Genomic DNA, 25623 nt, shown 5'->3' with positions numbered 1-25623 from the left:
TGCCTGCACTGAGTTCTGCTGGGGGGCAGCAGGGAGAGAAAGGACCAGAAGTCAAGGTTAACTAGATAAGTTATTCTTATAAAGGGTACTTAATGATGTCATCAGATCTAATTAGTGCTTAGTGACGTCACTTGGGTCACTCTACCCCCTACTTTGATATACAGGTATGGCACACTATGCCTACTTAAACCCCAGCTCCACTTTTCTTTTCTAATTGATGTGCCTGCCTCCTCCCAGCTCGCCCCTTACTAACCTGTGTCAGTCTCTGGCACGGAACAATGTTCTTGTAGGCTAGGGGACAGTTTACATTTAAGAACATCGTCCTGCCCCCAAGCACACCCTCCTGCTGCCCAAGCACAAAAGAATAGTGGCGCTAGGGTTATGTAGGAATAGTGACACGTTCCTGTTAAAACCTGGAAAGCGTAACTTTCTCATTTAAAATATGTAATTATTAGTTAAAATGGAGTCTTATGGGAGATGGCCTTCCCGTAATTTGGATCTTTAACAATTTACCCTGGAGTTTCCTTACCTATATAAAAGCTCTTGCTGATGTGCCTGTGTTTGGTCATGCAACTACTCAGTTACTTCATATATCTCCTTATATTACAGCAGGGGCACATTATTTCCTATACATCAAAGCTGCAGCCGCCAGATGATGGGAAATTAGGAACTATAGGTCAATAACAGCCAGAAAATGGCAAATTGGATTATGAATACTGTGTGGATGATGGGCATTTTGCCTTGATGCCACTAAGTACAGTCCAGGCAACATAATAACATAATTGAATTCCCCTTTAAACCCCTACCCCTGTGCTCCCAGCAGCATTTGGCAGATCCTAAGGCCAGGCAGTCACACCTGCAATCCATCAGCGTGGTTAAGTTTTCCATCCCTACCATTAGCCATCATTCACCTTCATTCCCATTAAGCGCAGCCCTTGTTTTCTAACAAAGGTACTTAACGCCGGTGCTGCTAAACACAAACACCGCAGGAACATTATGACACAGCCTGTAAATACAGACCGTAATTGTAATTGCACAGGCAATAATTACAGAACAGCACAGGGTGTTTTGTCTGATCTCTAGAGATGTACAAGTCACGGCAATCAGATGCTAATAGTCCTCAGTTAAAGGGACATCAACATGGAAGGAAAACAGGCAGCCTTGCTTTTCTGTGCATGTCTGCTTTAAAAATAAAACTTTTTTTCTTTGTATAGGGCACGGGGGGATCTTATCCACACTCGTGAGTCAAAGTGATTAGAGAGCATGCACAAACTGCATCCCGACTAGCCATACAATTGCGCATCAATACGATCTTTCACTAACTTGGCTGCCCAGAACATACCTTAACACTGTGCCCTTTCCCCAGCTGCCATGTGTGAATTTTCTGCCAAATTTTCTGATCCACAGAAGCTGCACTGACATTGTTTCTATTAAGATCTTTCACAACTGCTACAAAGTACGTTACTCATCTGCTAGGAATTCAGCAAGCATGGCAAAGAACATTATACACTGGGCTTGAGAGCTAAGCATCAATACAAAGGTTAAAAAACACAAAGGAAACCAGCTCTGTCAAACAGGAAAGGTTCCTTCAAAAATCCAAGGCAGTAAGGTATCATTTACGAAGCCTGGGGCAAGGTGAAAAGTACAAAATGAGAGCGAAGAGGTGCACTTCAGTCTGAATTCAGCAGTGCCTACATTAAGGGTGAAGACAATACTGAGAATTGCCTCTGCTAAAACACACATAGAGACCATTATCAGTAAATGATCAGCATTGTCTATTTTAGTAGCCGTGACAAGTAGCTGCTACTAGCTCTGTGTGTCTTAACCCTAAGGGCTGTGGCACACGGGGAGATTAGTCGCCCGCGACAAATCTCCCGTGTCTCAGGCGACTAATCTCCCCGGACTGCCATCCCACTGGCGAAAATGTAAATCGCCGGTGGGATGGCATATGCGGCGGCGCGTATTCACTGGAATCGCGCAAGTTTCCTCTCGAGGCCCTAAAAGGTGCCCCAACCAGACTGGCTGATAGCCTGTGTCCCAGGCTTGTGCAAATGCAATTTTGTAGGACTTTCACCCTGGGGCCAGAGTAAATGAGGTCAAATTTTTACTATAGTTCTAGGAAAGTGCTTCTCCTGCAGGCAACAAAGCACCTGAAAATACTGAAATCTAGAAGAATGGTGACTGGTACATGAAAAACACTTTTTACATATGAAGTTCTGGCTTAATTGACAGATATCCATTCTTTTAAATGACAACATTTTTTTGGATGATTTGTCACTTATGGGAGAGATGATCCCCTGCAGGCAACAAAAAATGTTACCCTAGTGTAAACTGGCACCACATTCACACTACTTGCCTCATACTCAATAGGCATCGATACAGGCATCCTGTACCAATCAGTATGGATGCCCAACTGTCACGTTTCTGCTTACCCTACTACATTCTCTGTTCCTCTTTATTATGTGTCCAAAGCATGCTCTGTCTCCAAATTTGTTGATTCTACCTTGAACCGATAGTACTATTTTCTATGGAAACCGTTACAACTGAGGTAGGCATAATGTCATCTCTTAACCTCTCATATAAAAATTAACATTTTATAGTAGATGTACCGTGTAAACAAAAAAGGGAATAAAACCCAACTTTCTATCTAGGGAATGTAAATGGAATGAAGCCCAACTCATAAACGGTGAGTATTTCTGTAATAAACCATCACCCCACCCACCCTCTCCATCTTCTCTGCCAAGAAACATTTGCCCCTGGCATGTCAAACTCAAATAAAAACTAAGGGCAATCAAGTGGACAGAGTTTATGATTTACACAATGCAAAAGAAATGTAGTATACAAGGATTCAATATAAACTACATTGTAAGAGTCTATTTACAAACAAATCCCTGGTGTGCTTCTACAGAATTAGATCTAGCAAATGTTAGTTCCTGCTTTATACAGGAATGGGATTAAAAATGGCTTTATCCAAGCACCCCAAAAACTTCAATGCTTTAGTAGCTAAAGTTAGCAATACACAGGCTGATTCTGGCTACTAAGTTTCCTACTCTTGAATTGTTCATCAGCCTCTTGCCTATGTATGGGGCCCAAATAGCTGCCCTCTCACATGTATACATGATTGGAGCTCAGTAAGATATCAATCAAGTCCTGTTGGGCAAAGACCATATTGGGCTATGGGGTCTGCATTGGACCCCCATATGTTTGGATTGTTAGCTCAGGGCGAAACAGTAGGATCAGCCCAGTATTTAGCCAAATCACTAAATAAGGAAATCGTCCTGTGTATGGGATGATTTAAACATGACAAATGGACCAGTTTGGACCCCAAACACATGATTTGGCTATTCTAATTACACAGCAAATAACAGACAAAAAGGGGCAGATTGGGTTGACTTGAAAACTCATTCTCAAAAGTATACAGGTATAGGACCTGTTATCCAAAATGCTCAAGACCTGATGTTTTCCTGATATAGGATCTTTCTGTCATTTGGATCTTCATGCTTTAAATCTATCTTAGTTGGGATCAAGTATAAGGTACTGTTTTATTATTACAGAGAAAAAGGAAATCATTTTAAACATTTTGAATTTATCAATTAAAATATAGTGTATAGTGAAGACTGCCTTCATGTAATTTGGAGCTTTCTGGATAACGGATTTCAGGATAAGGGATCCTATATCTGGTACTGGGCCATCTGCCAACTAACTGGTCTAACTAGGGCAAACTACTCATCCGTGTGTCCCCTACTAGCTCCCCCTTGGGCCCACTGATCAGATATCCTGAAAGTCTACCTGTGTTTTTCCATCTTAAGAGAAAATAACAAATGAAAAATAAATCCTACCTGTACCGAAGGCCAATTCTCCTTTTAATTGTGAATGGCATGTCACTGTGAGAAGGGTGAGAACAGCATATGCACAGTAACTGCGAGGCAACTGGCATCAGGTGAAGGAGGACAGGGAAGCTATTATTCTGATTTACCTTTCAACACTCTTTATAGAGTGTAGCATTATGTTTCAGTACTGCCCAAGACAGAATAAGATATAATGTCTCCTGAAGCCTTACCTGTGGTTTCCATGTTATTTTTAACAAGATAAATATTAACCTTGATTGGCCTGGGTGTTCAAGAAGGGATTTTTAAACCATATTTTCATTTCATTTTGAGCAAATCCCTATACTGACATTGTCATTCAGGTGAAAGTCCTCTAGCGTTCTGTTAAGATGGTCACACACACGCCGTAATTATTGTGCAAAGCAAGGTTTTGCACGTATGGTGGATCGACAAGGCGATAGATACTGCAAAAGTATTGGATATCGGCCGTCTCGTCGATCAGACGGGACAAAAGGTTTTCAGCATCCCGAGCAAAAGCTGTGTTTAGAGCTGAATCGTCAGGTAGAATTCCTATTGTTTCTACCTCCATATCTGACAATTCAGCCCTGAACATCAATGGAGGGTAGGAACGATGGTCGCAGGAAAGATAATAATTGTAACGTGTATGGCCAGCTTAAGTCTCTCTTTATCCGTGGTTTTGTTTACCTCATCACCCGGGGAGATTTAAGGAGAAGGAAAGTCATTTTGGCATTTTACTGCCAATAGATTTGCCACATTAGTGCCACCTAGAACAATATATTTATTCTGCAGAAACCACTACCATACCTGAGTAAACAGCTTTAGAATCTTTCCCTGTTTGCTTAAGATAGCAGCTGCCATTTTAAGTAGCTTCCTGCCTGCAGTCTAGCCCTTATAGCTGAGATCACACATTCCTAAAGGAGTAGTTCTTAGCATTCCAGTGGGAGGGGGAGAGGAGAAAACTGTGCAGACTCTGGCCACGGGAATTAAGGATGCTTCTGAGAGAAGAATTCAGACATTGGAACATCATGTTTACAAAAAAGAGACAAGAAATCCTGTGTTTCTTTTGATGCAACATTACTGTAAGTGCTTATGGCTGTATTTACATAGACCTTTCTGATTACGCTTGCTTAGTTTTTACCTTTCCTTCTCCTTTAACTCTCCATCAGGATTACATTTTGCCATGCTGTAAGGCTCAAAGTAAGGGCTGAAGAGAAAAGCAGTGTTCCACTGATGAGTTGGGGCTTTATTGGTTAGTCAGTGGTTATAGGGTTTGGCACAAGTGAGACTTTGCTGAGGTCAGTTATTTATATGAAGTAAAGTTGTCTGAACACTTGTTTAACTGTTGTTAAACCAGCTTAGAGACTTTGACTAACCCAAGTCAGGATTAGAATTCAGAATATACCCTGGCATTTCAAGTGCAAAGAGGCCCAAACAGCCCCCATCAGCCCAATAGAAAGTATCCGTCTATGGCATCTTACAGCAGCCAGCAGCACAGTAATGATCTATGGCATTTTACAGCATTTGCCACAATTCACATTGCCAGTCCGGGCCTGGACTAACCCATGGTCCCTTTCTGCAGGCTACTACCCTCAGCACTACCAGAAAAGCAGCTGCTTTGGCTTCAAAGTAAAGATGTACATTTGCAGCAAGTGCCGGAGTGCAAGTAGGAATGAAAGACCCTTGAAGGGGAAACTGTTACCAATACTAGATGTGTCTAGGCTGAGCTACTAGATCTAGTGATAGGTTAAGCTCGATATTGTGGCATAAGTATGCCTGTAGTATGTTGCATTCATTTTCCCAAGTTCTATCCACATGCAACAAACCAAATCTACCAGCAATTTTAGCATTACTGTTTCCAACCTTCATTATGCCAGTCCCAAAAGTAATGGGGAGATGTTTTCAGACATTTGACATCTACACCCACCCACCCAAGTCCTTTAATCTGAAGAGCACCCCAGCCCTTACTTATGAAAATGTTACAGATATATTAATAGTCTTTACAGTCATCCTCCTATAGTCCCAGAGATACAGCAGACAGCAAAAAAGACTTCACCCCTAAATCTTAACTGGCCTTTTCTCATGTAATGCTTTGGGGCCCCAGAGGTCAGTCCAAAATTTTGGGTACCTCTATTGAAGGGCACGTGGATTAAAACATGCTCTGGGAGTGGATAAAAAGGATTCCAGTAACATCTTTAAGCAGGGTTTGACTATAATAACTATTATGTTAAAGTTTTGCTAGCAAATAAAAAATGCCTTAAATGCATTTATATGTAATGTTTATTGAATCAGCAGATCTATCAAATGTTGAGATGGTTTTCCTGAAGTTCTACCACCATCTTAGCAGTTCATGTTAACATTCATCAACAGTTGTTTATGTTCCCCAGACAATTTCACTGTCATGTAACATTTTCACAAATCAGCCTATGTATCATTTGGTATTAACAAGTAAATCTGTTGTGGCTAAACACTCTATCCTATTGGCCAAATAACGGAAAACTCAGTTGACTGATTCTAAAGCTGGACACACGCACCAATGTAGTTTTGTGCTATTTTTGGACCGTGGGGCTCCAATTTTTCATCCCGATGATTTTCATACTAGGTTAGAAAATTTAGTTTGGATTACGATAAAATGCACATGTATTGTGTATCTGATGATATCCTTGGAGCACCTACAATGCACTTCCAGGTGTCTGCCAACTATTTCATGTTCCGAACATACTCCGATTTGTTATTTTTAGGGCTTTCGTCTGATGGAGCGAGTTAGTCAAGCTTATGTATCGCTTTGGCTTTCAGAAGTCGTACGAAGTTGCCTGCAAGAGGAAACTTCACACTTCTTCAGAAAGCCGAAGCAATATGAACATGTATGGCCACCTTATAAGGATTAGAAATGGTCACAGTATGTTATAACTACACATTGCAGACACCAATGGATAATCCAGACCATTTATTCATTATTTACAGAACACTGGAAAACATTCTACTGACTCTTGTCTCTATCAAAAAATGTTTTTTTCTAAATCTGCCTGCTAATTCAACACAATTTCTCTAAAACATAATAGTTTTATTTGAGAATGCCTGTAGTAATGGTTTCATAAGGATTTTGTTGGTGTGTGTGTGGGGGGGGGGGAGCAGACCAGGTATTTAGACAGCAGATAAAACATGGCTAAAACAAGAGTTGATAGCAAACATGCTGAAATAAGGACTTATGATTCTAAGATCAAAATTTGTTTTCATTTTTTACTTGAAATACCATGTGACACACCGAAAGATTATATGGGTCTTCTATGGGAGCAGGCTACAAAATGCAAAACTGTGAGCACCAAAAGGTACAGACCTTTGTTCTTCCCCAACGAAGATAACACTTCAACTCCAACTTGCTGCTTCTACAGGATAGCCATAAACTGGATTAAAAATGGCCCAATACAATATTTTTGCTATTTTTCTTGGGGTATGTATATTCCAGAATAAATATACTTCAATAAAAGCTAGCATTCACTTTTGCTTGGGATACGCACAAGTATACAGTAAGATCTAGGCTGGTGCAGCATTGATGATACAAATATATTTAGTCTGGACCAGAGAATAAAGGTTTATCTAGGCTGGAGCAGAGTATACTGGTATATCTAGGCTGAAGCAGATAATACAGGTATATCTAGACTGGACAGAGTATACAGGTAAATCTAGGCTGGAGCACAGAATAAAAGTATATCTAGGTTGGAGCAGCATCGAGGATACAGGAATATCTAGGCTGGAGCAGAGAATACAGGTATATATAGGCAGGAGCAGAGAATAAAAATATATTTAGGCTGGAGCAGCATTGAGGATTCAGGAATATCTAGGCTGGAGCAGAGAATACAGGTATATCTAGGCTGGAGCAGCATTGAGGATGCAGCAATATCTAGGCTGGAGCAGAGAATTCAGGTATATATAGGCAGGAGCAGAGAATAAAAATATATCTAGGCTGGAGCAGCATTGAGGGTACAGGAATATCTAGGCTGGAGCAGAGAATACAGGTATATCTAGGCTGGAGCAGTGATACTGCACTAGGCCAGTGAAGAACAACTGATAAGGGCAGTTTTCAGCACTTTATATAATCAGCAATGAACGAACAATATGAATAAACAGAACGCTGCACTCAAGGAAACGTCTTAGAGCAGCGGCAATGGAATCAATTATGAGAGATCCGTCTCTATGCACCATTAAGTTCATTCCATTCTGAAACTGGAGTGTTTATTAACAAAACTTTACTACATTTGTATTCAAAGCTTTTCTGCTACAAGCCTCTGGCTTTAATAGAGCTAATCATGCTATCTTCCAATACAACCTTTGCTCCTTTTAGTTCAAACCGCCCAAGATGCCATGATAATCTATATTAATGCTGTGTGGGAATAATTTTTTTTTTTGCATGAATCTCAAAACCACATATTGTTCGTATGGGTTTATGAAAGAAAAGCAGAGTTGCACACCACTTATGTCAGAGGATAACTATACAAAAGATACTGTACCACACTGTCCTACTAATCCTTTTATCCCACACTTGTCCTACCTGCAACTACTACTCTTCTCCAGAACGGAAAAGTCACATTCACCATTGTGAGTTCATGCCCTTTCCAGTGAAAATAAAACTACATGTAGCCTATGCATCTCCCTTTATAACATCCACTTGTTTGGTAAGGTTGCTGCATGCAAACAAGCAGCTCTTTCCTCAATATGCCCACTGTAATTTTGGCCAGATATCTGTTAGGTAGGCCTGTTGGAGGGCACCATACTAGGGCCAATAAGCTTCCAACTCGGTCTGTTGGCAGCTGTTATTGGCCTGTGTATGGCCAGCTTTATTTAAAGCTAAGCAACTACGGTACAATAAAGGTGGAAAGTCTGTGTTGCTGTATGCTGATGTGATAGTAACAGTGTATTGTTCTTACTTGTAATAAACACAGAGCAAAGGCATAAGAGAAAAGCTCCAAAAACAAAGTATAGAATGAAGCTGTGGCTCCACGCCATACCACAGGAATTCAGAGGCCAAGATATTTGTGCAAAAACAAGTTCTTATCTGGTGTACTCTGACCCTTTCACCCATGATAGTTACAATAATTGGAACTAAACTTTAGTTTTTGCAAAAATATTTGGCACATATATTGTAGAATAAAGTATTCGTCTAACAGATGTAATGAAAAATAGGAACAATAAATTGTTTTCAAGTTGGCTCATATTTGATCCTATTTTCCTCGGTGTTCTTGTTCTTTAAGAGCTATGGCACACATCATTTCAAATGAAAAGAATGGAAAAGGAAGATGTCCCTAGGACAGGTTTATTTTACTAACCTTTTTGTGAGGGCACACAGATAAATTCCGGGATGAAGCTTCATGACTTCGGAATTGATTATGCACCCAACTGTAATTACTATCACCTATCGCTGGAATAAATGGTATAATAGGGATGCACGATAAACAGCCTGGCGACCCATCTTTGTGTCCTGACTGAGAATGACGACTTCAGGAGTTCCAATACTATCCTACCACTACACCTTGTGAACTATGTACATGACGGCTTATCATGACCCAACCCCACTAGGAGGCAGATCCATAGTATTACAGCTTTCAGTTTATAACACCAATAAAAGCAAGAAATACAATAAAAGTAAGACATATGGTATGGGTCCCAGAATGTTACATGACTGTTATCTTTCCCCTGTCTCTGGGGAGTGTGGTTTCAAGCCTGAATTCTCTGATGTCATCTCTGACATCACTATAGCAGGTGAGTGGGGTGTGGCTATGGGCATGAGTTGTGGGGTGTGGCTATAGGCATGAGTTGGGATGGGGAACTGCTAATATATAATTATTTACGTCACTAGAACCAAATGTGGTGTAGTTCAGGCCCCTTCCTGTTCATATACCAGTCTTTCATTTAAACCACTGCCTAGTTACTAAGGTAATTTTAACCCTAGCAACCAGATAGCTGCTGACATTTCAAACTGGACAAAAAGTGAAATAATAAAAAATAAAAACAATTGCAAATTGTCTCAGGATATTACTCTCTACCTTTTTACCCATGAGCCACATTTAATAGTGAACTTGCAGCCTAGAGGAGGCTCAGTTTGGCAGTACACATGGTTTTTATGCAACCGCAACTTGCCCGTGAGCCTAAAAATTCAAAAAAAGCACCGGCTTTGAGGCCACTGGAAGCATCTTCCAAGAGGTTGGTAAACAGCATGTTGCTTCTGAGACGCTGGTTGGTGACCACTGCTCTACATCATACTAAATTAAGGTGACAACCCTTTTAAGACACTGAAACAAGCTATACTAATAGGAAGACTTCCAGTATGATAGAATTGCTTAATAAATGTATGCTTTTGTAACTATGGGGGGAAAACTCTGGCTTCATACAGTTGTTGCTGATAACAAGACTACTGTACCATGACCAGCCTGTAATGATGATGAGCTGGTGCACCGGAGCCTGGAGAAATTCTCCCCCCACTGATGCATGACGCCGTCTGTTGAAGCAGGTTGTGTGCATGCCGGTATGTGTGCTTCTTATGGGGGGGAGGTCAATGTACAAAGCCCTCAGCCCTTAACACATTAAACATGTTTTGTTTTATAATCTACAAAAGGTCAGCACCGTGCCCCATAAGGAAAAATCTCCGAATTACGGAAAGACCATCTTCCATATATTCCATTATAAGCAAGTAATTCACGTTTTTAAAAATGTTTTCCTTTTTCTCTATAATAATAAAACAGTACCTTGTACTTGATCCCAGCTAAGATATACTCAGTCCTTATTGGGGGCAAAGCAATCCTATTGGGTTTATTTAATGGTTAAATTATTTGTTAGTAGCCTTAAAAGGATACTGTCATGGTTTTTATGGTATAATTTTTATTTCTAAATTACAAATGTATTATTTTTAGCTGTAATATTGGTGTGTAGGCGCCATCTCAGTGCATTGTGCCTGAGTCTGAGCTTTCAGAAGGAGCCAGCGCTACACATTAGAACTGCTTTCAGGTAACCTATTGTTTCTCCTACTCCCATGTAACTGGGGGAGTCCCAAGCCAGACTTGGATTTCTTACTATTGAGTGCTATTCTGATACCTACTGGGAGCTGCTATCTTGCTCCCTTCCCATTGTTCTGCTGATCAGTAAAGTGTGACTGAAGTTTATCAAAGCATGGATCACATGGCTGTGGCACCCTGAGAAATATGGCTAGCCCCATGTGAAATTTCAAAATTAATTATAAAAAAATCTGTTTGTGTTTTTGAAAAATGGATTTCAATGCAGGTTTCTGCTGTAGAAGCATTATTAGCTGATGCGTTTTAAAAAAACCATGTTTTCCAATGGCAGTATTCCTTTAAGATATGGAGATTCAAATTACGGTAAAGCCCCAGGTCCGATACCTGTAGTTTAATTGTAATGAAATAAAGAGCCTATATTTATTACTTCTGAATTGCAAGGCTACCACCAAAATGTCATCATTTATCTTGACAATTAAAATAAAATTCTTCAGAAATCTTCATGTTCCCTAACTGGGAACATGAAGGACACAGGGTACCACCTGAAACCCTGAAAAATCAGTCCCTGGTATTTCTCAGATGCTGCCTAGAGAGCAGGTAGGCAGGCCTGCTGAGTTGCTAATGGGAAATGTCAAAAACAAAACTAAAAAAAACTGTACAAAATGAAATAAATTTCCATTTGCAGTTTTTCTCAGTTATACTCTATTTTCATAAGGCGATTATAATATAATTGGGGGGGCTTCCACAATAAATGCGTACAAATATTTAGCCATGTAAAAAAATGATTATATCAGCAAAACAGTGTTTTCTTTAACTTCCCTTTTCATGGAAACCAATGTCATCTGAATTAATTTGCCTGTGTTTGTCTGGCATGGCACGCAAATCAGTGCCTCAAGCATATTCAGATCAGGAGGGCGCTCCAATGAGCAGCGAGGCTGTTGGACTGGGCTAGCTAACCTGTGCATTTTAGAAGAAGAGCCCTGGCAAAATGTGTGAGGTGGGGCACTGGACAAAGCACAAAGTTTGGGAGGGGGCATTATTTATTCATTCAAACTGCAGCTCTCCAGCTGTTACTGGAGGATAAATGATGAATGCAAATGTCTTGTTTCTATAGGTTACTGTGTGCACTTTGGGACCCACATTAGTGTAGAGTTTTTATTATAGCATCACATAAATGTGGACTGCTGTGGAGACAGGAATTAAAGATAAAATAACTGACAGAAGAAGAGAAGAAGAAATGCAACTGCCTGCTGGTATATGTAGGAATGTACCTGTATTTCTCTGTTTATATAGCACTAATGTATATAAAGTGCTGCACATTTTAGGAGGTCCCTGTCCCGCAGAGCTTACAGGGGAAGATGTTTATGATTGTTATGTTCGTGTAAAAGACTGTGTTTTCCTGGTGAATTTATATTGTGCATAAAGTAACCCCTATTGTAAAATAAAAGGATATTAGTAATACAGGTCATGGACCTAAGAGGTGACTTCTAATATCCTTACATTTTTCAACAGGGGGTAGTTTATTATAATACGCAAGTTTAGTTAAGTCATGCAACAGAAATGACATCACTAAGCACTGATTATAACTGATGACATCACTAAGCACCCTTTATAAGGATATCATTTACAGGATATTCATGTCTTTTGTGTATTATAAAGCGGTAATGGCATTGGTGTGGGAGAATTCGGAACAGTTTAATGGCCTACTTTGAGATGGGTGATCAGACTAATCTGATCCTCTGGCCCTGAGGCCAAACAATCAGATTACAGCGATGGGGTTACAGGCCCTTGGAGGGAGGACCGCATTAATAAGCCAATGTGGTCCATTGCTCTGATTGGATTTTTAAACCTGTCTGATCGATACAGCATTCCAGCCAACCATATGTTCTATCAAACAGGTCAAATCCTAATTAGCCTGCAGCTTAGGGTCCTACTTGAAGACTTTAATATTGGAGACCCTTTAAATACATCAGCCAGGTCATTTCACACAGATAATAGGTGCTGTGGGGTAAACTCACCAATAATAGCAGGTATACATAATTTTTTGCCTACATACTGTTTAGCTTTCTATGACTTGAATTATGATAACTTGTTAATTATTAACCCAATCAGAGGACTATAGTAACTATAGTACAGCTGAACTATGGACTAATTGCTAATGCAATGTATGTTTGCTGTAGGTATCTAGTTTCACAGAGCAGCTCCAAGTCATCTTTTAAAACTAATAGCTAATAATATCCATATGCAGCCGAGCTTATTAGGTATAGAAGTGAAGTAAGGAAACCATTACAGTCTGCATCAATGCTGAGTAATTAGTAATCAGCTCTGTATCAAGAGGGGTTTATTTGCGTCTGTCTATAAAGGGTTAAAGGTGAACCCACAATCGGTGATTTCTGCTGCTTTGTCTGGAAAATGACATTTAGATGAGTAAATAAGAAAAGTCCCGCTAGTGAGTGGTGGGGGGCAGAGCCATCAAACTTCATTCATGTAATGGGCAATTATATCCCAAGCGCAAGGGCCCGATTATCATAAAATGCTGGCATAATAAACAAATAAGTCAACTGATACCTGTGCAGACTGGGGGCCATAAAACTAAAGGGGTGACATCTGGCTAGCAGGCATCATTTGGTCGGCCATGAGCTAGGGGTTAATTGTTTTTTGCAGAGATATTTTACTTATTTTTAACAACTCACGTCATTCTCGCTGTTTTAGTTTTCTATATACTGAGGGGCAGGTTTGAAATTTTCAGCTGCGGATGCACCATGTTGACACCATGGCTCCTCTTCACTTTTGTTACTTTTTACTGTGCTGCACATTTTATGTCCCCTCGCACGGTATCCATTCGGCCAGGGAGCTGACTAGTCAGATACCATAGGACATTAGCCCATCAACGGCTGCCTTTACTGCTTTAATGAGAGATGGTGGATTGCAAAATAGGAGCGGGTTGGCACCCACTAACAGATCTAACAAAGCATGGCCATACACGGGCAGATTTCAGCTGCTGATTTGGGTCCAGCAGCTTATCTGCCTGTGTAAGGCCTACCCCCTGCTTGTATTAATGTATTCTACTGTACAGCGCTGCGTACATAAGAAGTGCTTTATAAATAAATTGGCCAGATCTTGATCAGGCAGGTTCGATTTTTCCTGTCAGATCGGGGATTGCATTGGCTCGTTGATGTGTTCCTCAGTCCAAAAGCTCCCATGCCCGCAATTTCAATTCTATCAAATTAGCCCTATATCGCCCACCTTAGGTGAGCATATAGAGAGAGAATCCACTCGTTTGGCAACCTTGCTAAGCAAGTGGTTTGCAATGTATATGGCCCCTTTACAGATACAGTAAGGGTAATGTCACACTGGACAACTTCCCAATGGTAATTTAATGTCATGCAAAATTGTGACTGTGGGTAGAAACTAAATGCCAAGGAGCCAGGAGAGATCCACTAGTAAATGGCCTTGCATAACCATCAGTGTGCATCTGGAGGCCCATGACTTCTTACCTACAGACCCTCCCATTCCTAGCTTCTAAATCATCAACAGCAACTGTCCCTTGAGGCCATGAACATACTAAAGGATTAGTAACAAAAATGAATAGAATTTATTTGCCTTTAAATACTAGACATTTCTCTTTGGTACTTTGTCAAACTACATTCTGAAGTTTCTTATGCTTGCTTGCGTATCTGCTCTCTAATATCTCATCCAATTGTATGTAACATTATTTTTAGTGTAGCCTTAGGCTCATGGCAAATGCCTTATATTCCTCACGCCAGAACCTGATAGAGTAGCATGTCATTTCTATTAAAGAAATCAGGTTTTAGGACTGAAAATGATGTAATGCGATTGGGCGCCTCTACACCAGCTAAAAATCTCCAGCAGAGAAGAATGAGTCTTTGCCATGAGTCTTAAATTGAAGGTAATAATGATTTGGCCTTAGATATTACATCATAAATCTGCAGAAAAACTGCAGTATAAGTATGTGGATAAATGTACAGCTTGAAATTTTGTGAACCTTTTAAAAAGGTCTTTATTTTTATATGAATTGTAAAACATCATCTGTATTTCAAAAAAGTACTAAAAATAGATGAAGATGTATAAATGTGTTTTTTGTTTATTTTTAAAAAAAAAGATCCAATCCCTTTGCTTCGCAAGAATTCCTATATACATTAGTACAAATGGCAATTCACTCCTACTTGATATCTGTGTATGGCAAAAATAAGCGAATCATGGTCTCAGTACCTGGCATGACCCCCTTGTGCAGCAATAACTGCAACTAAACGTTTGCGGTAACTGTCGATCAATCCTGCACATCAACTTTTAGCCCATTCCTCCATACAGAACAGCGTCAGCTCTTGGATGTTGCTGGGTTTCCTCACATGAACTGCTCGCTTTAGGTCTTTCTACAACATTTTAATTGGATTAAAGTAAGGACTTTGACTTGGACATTCCAGAACATTCACTTTATTCTTCTTCAACCATTCTTTGGTAGAACGACTTGTGTGTTTAGGATCGTTGTCTCTCTGCATGAACCAGTCTCTTGAGATTCAAGTTCACGGACAGATGTCTTGACATTTTCCTTTTAGAATTCTCTGGTAGAGTTCAGAATTCATTATTCCATCAATGATGGCAAGCTGTCCAGGTCCAGATACAGACCAAAACCAGAACACACCCGCAACCATGTTTCACCGACAGGATAACATTTTTATGCTAGAATGCAGTGTTTTTCTTTCTTAAAATGTAACATTCTTAATTTAAGCTAAAAAGTTCTATTTTGGCTTTATTTATCCTCAAATCATTGATGGTGGACTCAACATCAACATTTGCCAATGTGACGCAAACCTTCAGTTGCTTAGAAGTTATGCATGGTTCCTTTGTAACCTTTTGGACACCTTGCAGTTGGAGTTACCTTTGATGGTAGACCACTTCTGGGTAGGGTTGAATTTCCTCCATTGGTACACAATCTGTTGATTGGTGGAGTCTTGTAACCTTTTCCAGCTTTATGGGCATCAACAACTCTTTCTCTGAGGTTCTCGGACACCTCCTTTGTTAGGACCATGATACCAGACCCCGATTTCACCTTCAGATTATATGATAATCCTAAGGGCTCTGGCACATGGGGGAGATTAGTCGCCCGCGATTAACTCCCTGTTCGCGGGCGACTAATCTCCCCGAGTTGCCTACCCCTGCCATCCCACCGGCAAACATGTAAGTCGCCGGCGGGATGGCAGACGCGGCGGCGCGATTTCGCGCAAATCGCCGAAAAAGACTCGCGAGATTCACTTACTTTTGCAGATATGTTATGGGATAATTTTTGTTCAATAAATACATGACCAAATATAATAATTTTTGTTTCATTTGTTTAACTAGGTTTCTAGTTTTCATCTACTTAAAGTATTTGTTTGAAAATTAGATGATGTTTTAGGTCACATAGAAAATTTGAAAGCGTTCACAAGCTTTTTCACTGTATGTGTGTAAGTGTGCTCATGTACATATGTAAGTGTGCACAAGACAGTACCCATCTTGCAAAAACTTCCTCTTCCAATTCTAAGATAAACTTTGGCATGGGGGTCTAGCCAATCAGAGTTCTTATTTGAAGAGTGTTGCAAAGCACTTTGAAGTTCAACAGCTACTCGAGTATTGCATGTGAGTGAGAAAATTTATATTTTCAATTAAAAAAGAGAAGTTTGCATAATAACGACTTCCCAACTTTGTGCAGAACAACAACAATAAAAAAAATATTGGTATGACCTGGTTAGAACCTTCTATCATAATCACTGATTTTTGGTCTGTGCTTATATGTTTGGCATAAGACTTAAAGGACCAGTAACACCAAAAAAGTGTGTAAAAGTAATTAAAAAACATTGTACTGCTGGTACAGCTGGTCTGTTTGCCTCAGAAACACTACTATAGTTTATGTAAACAGAGCTGCTGTGTAGCAATGGGGGCAGCCATTCAAGCTGAAAAAAAAGGAGAAAAGGCACAGGTTACATAGCAGATAACAGATAACCTTTGTAGATACAATTGTGTTTTATCTGTTATCTGCTATGTGCCTTTTCTCCTTTGAACGGTTGCCCCCATGGCTACACAGCAGCTCTGTTTACATAAACTATAGTAGTGTTTCTGAGGCAAACAAACCAGTTGTACCATTGCAGGAATGGCTGCCCCCAGGACTACACAGCAGGGTATTTTTATAAACTATAGTACTGTTTTTGAGACAAACAAACCAGTTTCCCAGCAGTACAATGTTTTTTAATTACTTTTACACACTTTCATTTTTTGTTGTTACTGGTCCTTTAAGGCTTATGCCAAATGTATAAGCACAGACCAAAAATCAGTCCATCCACTGGCATAGGCTCAGTTGTACATCTGCAGACACATGGAGCAAATTTTGGTACCATAACGCATACTCACATATTTCAGTGTCAAAATCAGCGCTGTGTGCCTGCACCCAGGCCAGACAGTAGAGTTACTGTAGCAAACACACAACTTTGTGCAGGGCAACAGTACATTATATTTCATTAACTTTAAAAAACTTAAATTTTTTGGGTTACTGTTCCTTTAAGGGCAAAGACACGCAGGGCGATTTTTAAAAAACTCGGTTGTGGCGACTAATCACTTGTCATTTGCGGTGTGCCGATTAGTCGCAGCATGTGTCTTCACCCTAAAGGGGTGGTTCACCTTTATGTTAACTTTTAAGATGTTGTAAAATGCCCAATTCTACACATCTTTTCAATTGGTCTTCATTATTTATTTTTTATAGATTTTGATTATTTGCCCTTTTTGCAGCTTTTGAATACGGGCACTGTCTCCAGCAGCCAAAAAAACATTCCTCTTCGAGACTACATTATTGTTATTGTAACTTTTGATAACTTATTTTTCTACTCAAATTCTCAAGATTCTTGTTCAAAATGCTCCATAGTTGTAACTTGAACCGTAGCAACCAGATATCTACTGAAACACCAAATCTAAATAGTTTAAAAAAAAATAATTAAACTAATAATAGCAAATAAACAAATACAAAATGAAGACCTATTGCAAATTGTCTCATAATATTACTTTCTATATCATACTGAAAGTATGATATAACCTAGAAGCACTGAAAATGTTACAGTCTACCCTCCAGTGAAGCCCACCCCTGAAATTTTCTATTTCTATGGTCTTTTAGGATGGCTGGTAGCTTACTGTAGTTTTACTTCAACATGCATGTCTGGGCCCAGATTAAAGTAAAACTATGTTATCCAGCACTGGGCACATACCTTGAATGCAGAAATGATGGGTTTATATTTCTAAAAAAACGAAGGCTATCAAAAAATCTTGTACCAATCTTGTAACCCTCATTGAAACAGTGTTGATTGTGTGGTGCTTGGAGGGGTCCTGATCTACACTGGAATAAATTGTTTAATAATATAGTGAATAATATAACCTCTATTGTACAATATAAGGATACTAAGTCACAGAGGAGTTCAATGACCCTATAAATGTAAATGGCCTTTTATACAGGTCAAAAAACTCTGAGGTCTCTCACATAGCAAGTGCAGTAGGAAAAGATCACTTTGACCGATGTACTTCTCAGACAACCTCTCTTCATTATTTTTGCTTAGGTTGGAATGGAAGAGAGTCGCCAGTGGTTATTTGCATACACAATGTCTAAAAGGGATTAAGCCCCAGAAATGGCAGATCCCTCCTTTCAATCAGCTGGAAGAGCTCAACCACACATCTTTTAATGAAGAAGGCTATGCTACCCCTATAAACCTAGAGGATAAGCAGCTCAAGAAGCAATCAGTTAATGTGCCTGCAGTGCTTGAGCTCTGACTGGGCAAAGCAGTGCATGTACTACTCAAATCGAAATGATTCAGACTAAAGAGGTGTCTAAATGCCATTATGAATAATAAAGGAGCAAAAGATGCAGTCACTCCCAGAATCATCCCGCTTTGATTTTTCTTACATTTCATTCTATGTAATCTGAGAAACGCTATCAGAAATATCTGCTTGTAGTCAGAATTAGCAGTTAGGCGAAAAAAAAATGGCCCTGTGCTGTGCAAGTAACAACAAGCATTCTGATGATGAGTGATGGCTAAAGCCAAAGGCACTTGACCTAATACGATTCTGCTATTTAAAGGAGGCTATCATGAAAATAAAAAGTGCTTTGTTTATATCCACAAAAACACAATGAGAAAAAAAATTAGCAACAAATTTTAGGGAAAGTGCTTATCTACTTCCTTTCAGCCACAACATTCTAGAATAGCAGCCAGACATTAACATAACGGGCACCGATCTTACCTCGTTTTCTATTGTTTTACAGCACTATGGGGGTTAAGAAAAGGTAAAGAAATCCCCCAACCCTTCTTTTTAATGAATCTCTGTTATAGCACAAGAAAGCTGTTATAGGCCTCAGACTCCTTTTTGGTTAATGCTCAAAAAAATCACATGAATGGAGGAGAGAGGGGACTATTGGCATAGCTGCTGGCACCAGAAAAGAGGATGGCATGCAGAGAAGGCATAACAGGCTTCATTTCTGTCATCATATCAATGCAAGTTTATTTGAAATTGAAGCACCCGTTAAAACTTAAACGGTTGTTTGCCTTGTTGTTTAGTATGGTGTAGACATTGATATTCTGAGACAATCTGAAATTGGGTTTCATTTTTTTATTTTTTGTGTTTTTTAGTTATTTAGCTTTTTGTTTAGCAGCTCTTCAGTTTGGAATTTCGGCAGCTATCTGGTTGCTAGGGCCTTGTTTACCGTAGCAGCCAGGCAGTGGTTTGAATGAGAAACTGGAATATGAAGAGGAGAGACCTCAGTGACCCCCATTTAAAGTCAGACAAGGAAGGAAAATAATTAAAAACACCATACAAAAAAATAATGAAGACCAACTGAAAAGTTGCTAGAAATGGGACATTCTGTGATATAATTTAAAGTAAACTTAATGGTAAGCCACCCCTTTAACGAAATGAAACCAGTTTCTCATGATACTTTTAAACTAAAGGGGCTGTTTGCCTTTCAATTAACTTTTAGTATGATGTAGAGAGTTCTATTCTGAGACAATTAGCAATTTTAAGTATTTGCATTTTTTTAATTATTTAGTCTAATTTAACCTAGGAACCCAGCTGTGGTGTGAAAAAGATACAGGGATATGAATAGAGGAGGGCTCAAACATAAGTAATACAAATAACAATAACAATAAATGTGTAGCTTCACAGAGCAATAGTTTTTTGGGTGCTGGGTCGGTGTCCCCCATTTCAAAGGAGGAGGAGGAAGCCAAATAATTAAAAACTATAAAAAAATTAAAAATTGCTAAGAATAGGCCATCACAAGTTAATTTTCAGGTGAATTACCCTTTAAGCGAACACCTTCTATTTACTGAAACATGTACTTTTGATTTAGTGTGCATTTATATTGGCATTTTGTGGCTATTTGCGCCTAATGACAATCCCTTATCATGCTGCTGACTGTAGTACAAACAGAACATGATTTATGGGAGATGTCCCCTAAACTAGGACAAGAAAGCCCTGATCCATGTGGAAATATTACCTGACACATGGGGAACACTGATTATTTTCATGGACTTTTATAAAAAGAAATGTTTTTTCATGGGTCAGATCGGATGTAGAGTACTTCTAACAGGATAAAACGAGGGACCGGGGTATAATCTGCTCAACTGTTACAGCAACTAAGAATCACTTGGTTGCACTTGGCAGTACCGCTGAGCGAAACACAATTCTTTTCCATATGTGCAACACAACAGCACCACTGGCTCCTGTCTGAATAAAACACTCCATAGAAATGACAGAACCCCTTGTCTGAATCAAGTAGAAGAGCCCTTCTTTCTCTCATTTTTTACAAAAAGCCTGCACTAGAAAGAGGAAGAAGGTAAAATAGATAACAGATGGGGATTTCCTGTGCTCCAGGGCCTATATGTAACAAGGGGATGTAATTTCAAAAATATAATATATATAATTATTTAATTATACACTGCATACTGATTTATTGGCAAACTATATTAGTTGGTGATGAGAGGACTGTACAGGTGTGCCAGTTATTAAAACTTTAACCCTTCCTCTTTCTGACCCTTCTTCTGATATTTTAAATAGAATATTCTAATTTTCACAGTAAAGTTACAAGTTACAGTCAACTAAATGGATTGCTCTGAAACTTTAAGCTGACAGACATCAAACCATTTATTCATGGGGGTTGACATTGCATGTGGTATCAGAGCACTTTCCTATAGAGAAGGTGATGGCAGCACTTTTCAATATTTGGAAGCAGTGTATTAGATATGTCCCACCTGGTTACATTAAGCCTGGGGTCCCCAATCTTTCTTACTCGTGAGCCACAGTCAAATGTAAAAAGACTTGGAGAGCAACACAAGCACCATAAAAGTTCATGGAGGTGCCAAATAAGGGCTAAGATTGGCTATTAGGAGCCTCTATGCACACAATCGGCTTACAGGGGGCTTTATTTGGTAGTAAATCTTGCCACCAAGTAGGAATTCAACAATACCTGGTTTGGGGGCACTGAGAGCAACATCCAAGGGGTTGATGAGTAACATGTTGCTCACAAGCCACTGGTTGGGGATCACTGCATTATGCAATTAAAAAGGCATTGGCATCTTGCAGGGTTTAATTGCAGATTTGTGTGTCTCGTAGCAAAGAGACAAGGTTTAACCTCTAAGCCCCTAGCTAATCAGCAGGTAAACCTCAATACTTTATTTTAGCCCAACATTGATGTGAGACATTTTAGATACATATTAAGTGTCCATCTTCTTTTCTTCAGAGTAAGTCAATAACCTAAAAAGCAGCAAAACTAAAAGTTCCTGGTTCTCGCAGCAAAAGTCCCAAATTCTATCCGCTCCCTCTACCCCCAGCAGCCTGTGTTAATTATTGCAGCCCTGAAGTCAGCACAGCCTGAACATAAACACTGGGTTCCTACAAGAACTTCTACTGCTAGCTGATTCCTTTGGGTGCTCACCTAGAAAATATGCACCTGTGCAGGATTTGCCCTTCCCTAAAAATTCATGCTATAATCCCCAAAATAACTCCAACCCTAATTCAGCCACCTATATACCTGCGGGGCAAATCCTACGGGGAGAAAATGGAACAACTGCTTGAGGTTCTTCTTTAACCTTTATCTGGAGCTTTTTAGGATTATAAAAGAAGGTTTTGGGGAAATGTTTACCCAAGAATGTTTCTTTTTGCTGAGGACATGGGGTCACTGTCCCTGTTCCATTTTTTAAGACCCTCTGACTTACAGATCTCTACAGTAAACATAAAGGTGCCAGGTACAATTTACATCTGAAAATTATCCCTGGGTGTAAGCCTGGGCATTCTGCTGCAAATAAACCAACAGAAATGTATTTTTAACAGAAGTGAGGTCTGTGGTTAAATGATGACTAACAAAATCCACAAATATACACAGCGCACAACTTGCTCATTCTGTATATAGGTATCTGTCTAAAGCCAAGAGTTCAGCATCAGTATACGCACCCTTGTCAGTCCCAGAATGTCTTGGGGGGATGACGCTTTAAGCCTTGCATTTTCTAACATGTTTCAGCAGTTGAAGGAGCGGGGGCATTAATCCTGCAGGGGTTGTGTCCCACTGAAACAAGCGGGGTGCAGCCAGTGACAAGGTCAGGCAAGAGCAGCTCTGCTGTGGCCCATGAAAGGGAGGGGCAGCTTCTTCCTGCAGTAAGTTATTGCGCATGATAGACATATAGAAGATTACAGGCAAGACAGTGGCCACCAGGGACCCACACACACCAGCTCAGGGCAGGGGGATGTGGCCCAGCATTGCTCTGGCACACTGAGGGGCAGATAACAGATCCCAATATAAAACATCAATAAATGTCCTGATAACATGGAAACGGTGTATTCATGAAAAGGCTTCTTGAGGCTGTTAATAATGATGTACGTATGTTTATGATATCACCTGTGCAATGATATATCCAGGTACCTCAGAACACATACCCCAGCCTGCAGTGTAACAACATGACTATAGAGAGGGGCAGAGCAGCAATAGCAGCAGCAGCCTGACACACTGCCACATACAGTCCTATAGGGCGAATGATAGGGAGACATGATGTTGATAGAGAGTGGGGGGCGCAGCATATCTGCCCATCCCCCTTCGCATTATTCCCCACATGTTCTTATAAATGCCCCTCTCAGGCAGCCCCTCTACTCACCCATTGCAGAGTGTGAGTCCCAGGCGGCGGATCCTCAATCTGCTTGGGGGACAGTCGCTCCCGTAGCCCCTAGCAGCCTGCACAGCCCGGGCTCGTCTCCAGCAGTCCCCACCTCAGCCCGGGGATACCCCCAGCCTCTGATCCCATATTTAGTAGGACGAAGGGTCGCACAGCCAGGGGCCGGGCCAATTCTCTGCCAAGACCCAGTTGTAGTGCCTTCTTCTTTGGCCAGCTTCACCCCAGCTCTGTGCCTTAGACTAGTCCAGCAATGCTGCGGCAAATAAACAAAGGAGCCCTCTCTATCGGCCTCAGTGTCCTGCTGCGGGGAGGGGGCTGTTGGTGCCGGCCGGGCGCTCTCTCCGCGCTGACAGTGTAGGTTGCGGGCTGAACCGCTCGGCGGCTCCTCAGTAGCAGCAGCAGGCAGACTCCCTTGTGTGTCCCTCCCCAGGCTGCCTGTGCAGCTATTCTGTTTGCTAGGGATCTCCTGTCCGCTGTGCCAGCCCCCTCACTGATAATAATACCTTTATTTCTGCCTCTTCCCCGCCCGGGATGCTTCTGTGCTACTGCTGCACCCTCTGCTTGTTTATTCAGTCATTCTACTCAGGGCTTTATCCATGCTCTCCTTTGCCTCCCTTCTCTGTAGCATCCTTTCCCCTGACTGAGCAGCAGTCTCCTCAGTGTGGGTATATGTATCCCAGCCTCCTCCTGTGTGTATCTGTAGGCTTGCCTCCTGTGTGTATCTGTATGTTTGCCTTCTCCTGTGTGGGTATATGTATCCCAGCCTCCTCCTATGTGTATCTGTATGTTTGCCTTCTCCTCTGTGGGTATCTGTATGCCTTCTCCTGTGTGTGTATCTCTATCCCAGCCTCCTCCTGTGTGTATCTGTATACTTGTCCCCTGTGTGGGTATATGTATCCCAGCCTTCTCCTGTGTGGGTATATGTATCCCAGCCTCCTCCTGTGTGTATCTGTATGTTTGCCTTCTCCTGTGTGGGTATATGTATCCCAGCCTCCTCCTATGTGTATCTGTAGGCTTGCCTCCTGTGTGTATCTGTATGTTTGCCTTCTCCTCTGTGGGTATATGTATCCCAGCCTTCTCCTGTGTGGGTATATGTATCCCAGCCTCCTCCTGTGTGTATCTGTATGCTTGCCTCCTGTGTGGGTATATGTATCCCAGCCTCCTCCTGTGTGTATCTGTATGCTTGCCTCCTGTGTGGGTATATGTATCCCAGCCTCCTCCTGTGTGTATCTGTATGCTTGCCTCCTGTGTGGGTATATGTATCCCGGCCTCCCCCTGTGTGTATCTGTATGTTTGCCTTCTCCTGTGTGGGTATATGTATCCCAGCCTCCTCCTGTGTGTATCTGTATGCTTGCCTCCTGTGTGGGTATATGTATCCCGGCCTCCCCCTGTGTGTATCTGTATGTTTGCCTTCTCCTGTGTGGGTATATGTATCCCAGCCTCCTCCTGTGTGTATCTGTATGCTTGCCTCCTGTGTGGGTATATGTATCCCAGCCTCCTCCTGTGTGTATCTGTATGCTTGCCTCCTGTGTGGGTATATGTATCCCAGCCTCCTCCTGTGTGTATCTGTATGCTTGCCTCCTGTGTGGGTATATGTATCCCAGCCTCCTCCTGTGTGGGTATATGTATCCCAGCCTCCTCCTGTGTGTATCTGTATGCTTGCCTCCTGTGTGGGTATATGTATCCCAGCCTCCTCCTGTGTGGGTATATGTATCCCAGCCTCCTCCTGTGTGTATCTGTATGCTTGCCTCCTGTGTGGGTATATGTATCCCAGCCTCCCCCTGTGTGTATCTGTATACTTGACCCCTGTGTGGGTATATGTATCCCAGCCTCCTGTGTATCCTATGTGTCTATGTAAGTATTCTAGTCTGTCAGCCTGTATCCCAGGCTTCTCCTGTATGTTTATCTGTATCCCAGGCTTCTCCTGTATGTTTATCTGTATCCCAGGCTTCTCCTGTATGTTTATCTGTATCCCAGGCTTCTCCTGTGTGTGTTTCCCTATCCCAGGCTTCTCCTGTGTGCATATATCTATGACCCAGGCTTTTCCTGTGTGTGTATCTGGATCCTAGGATTCTGTTTGTCAAGTGCTGCTGCAAGCTCTGCACCTCTCTGTCTGGCTTCTTCCTGCTGTCTCAGTACCTCGCAGCTCTTTTCTCTTCCCCCTCTCTCTGACCCCCATCTCCCTCTCCCTCCCTCCCTCACTCCTTGTGTTTGCTTCCAGCCTATCTGCAGAGTGTCTCTTCTCCCTGTTACAGTCCAGTCTCCAACTCCTCCTCTCATGATAAGGAAAATCAAATTCAGTAAAAGACAACCTGCGCCACTTGCTAAAGGGTTAATATCCTCATAGAATTGGCTTTTCTATCCTATTAATCTGTTTTCTGTACACTTTTGTGTGACTTAAGTGTTGGAGAGATACAGTTATGTAAAATCTAGAATGGCTTGGGCTCTTCTGCCAGTCCCCTGTCCCCCATCGGTCACCATAACTCTAGACCAGAAAAACTGAATTTTTACACTTGTGGCTGCCTGCAAATTGAATGCTTGAATATTTTGCAAGTGATCTGGCAATCTTAAAATGATGTCCCAACC

At 41.1% G+C, this 25623-nt stretch overlaps 1 protein-coding gene across 2 annotated transcripts in view; it reads right to left on the bottom strand.

Moving 5' to 3' along the window:
* Positions 1 to 25197, bottom strand: part of mgat3 (mannosyl (beta-1,4-)-glycoprotein beta-1,4-N-acetylglucosaminyltransferase) — a 41657-nt gene extending 16460 nt beyond the window's left edge. The window contains exon 1 of one of the 2 annotated variants that reach the window (XM_012962512.3): positions 23020 to 25197. The gene's annotated coding sequence lies outside the window, so the exon portion shown is untranslated. Of the gene's footprint in view, positions 1 to 22324; positions 22765 to 23019 lie in introns of those variants that run through there. The other variant, XM_031901078.1, reaches the window with a different exon arrangement.
* Positions 25198 to 25623: the final 426 nt, after the last annotated feature.

The sequence above is a fragment of the Xenopus tropicalis genome, chromosome 4 (assembly GCF_000004195.4).
Source record: "Xenopus tropicalis strain Nigerian chromosome 4, UCB_Xtro_10.0, whole genome shotgun sequence".
NCBI classification, from domain to species: domain Eukaryota; kingdom Metazoa; phylum Chordata; class Amphibia; order Anura; family Pipidae; genus Xenopus; species Xenopus tropicalis.
This window is presented reverse-complemented; position numbering and strand designations above follow the sequence as displayed.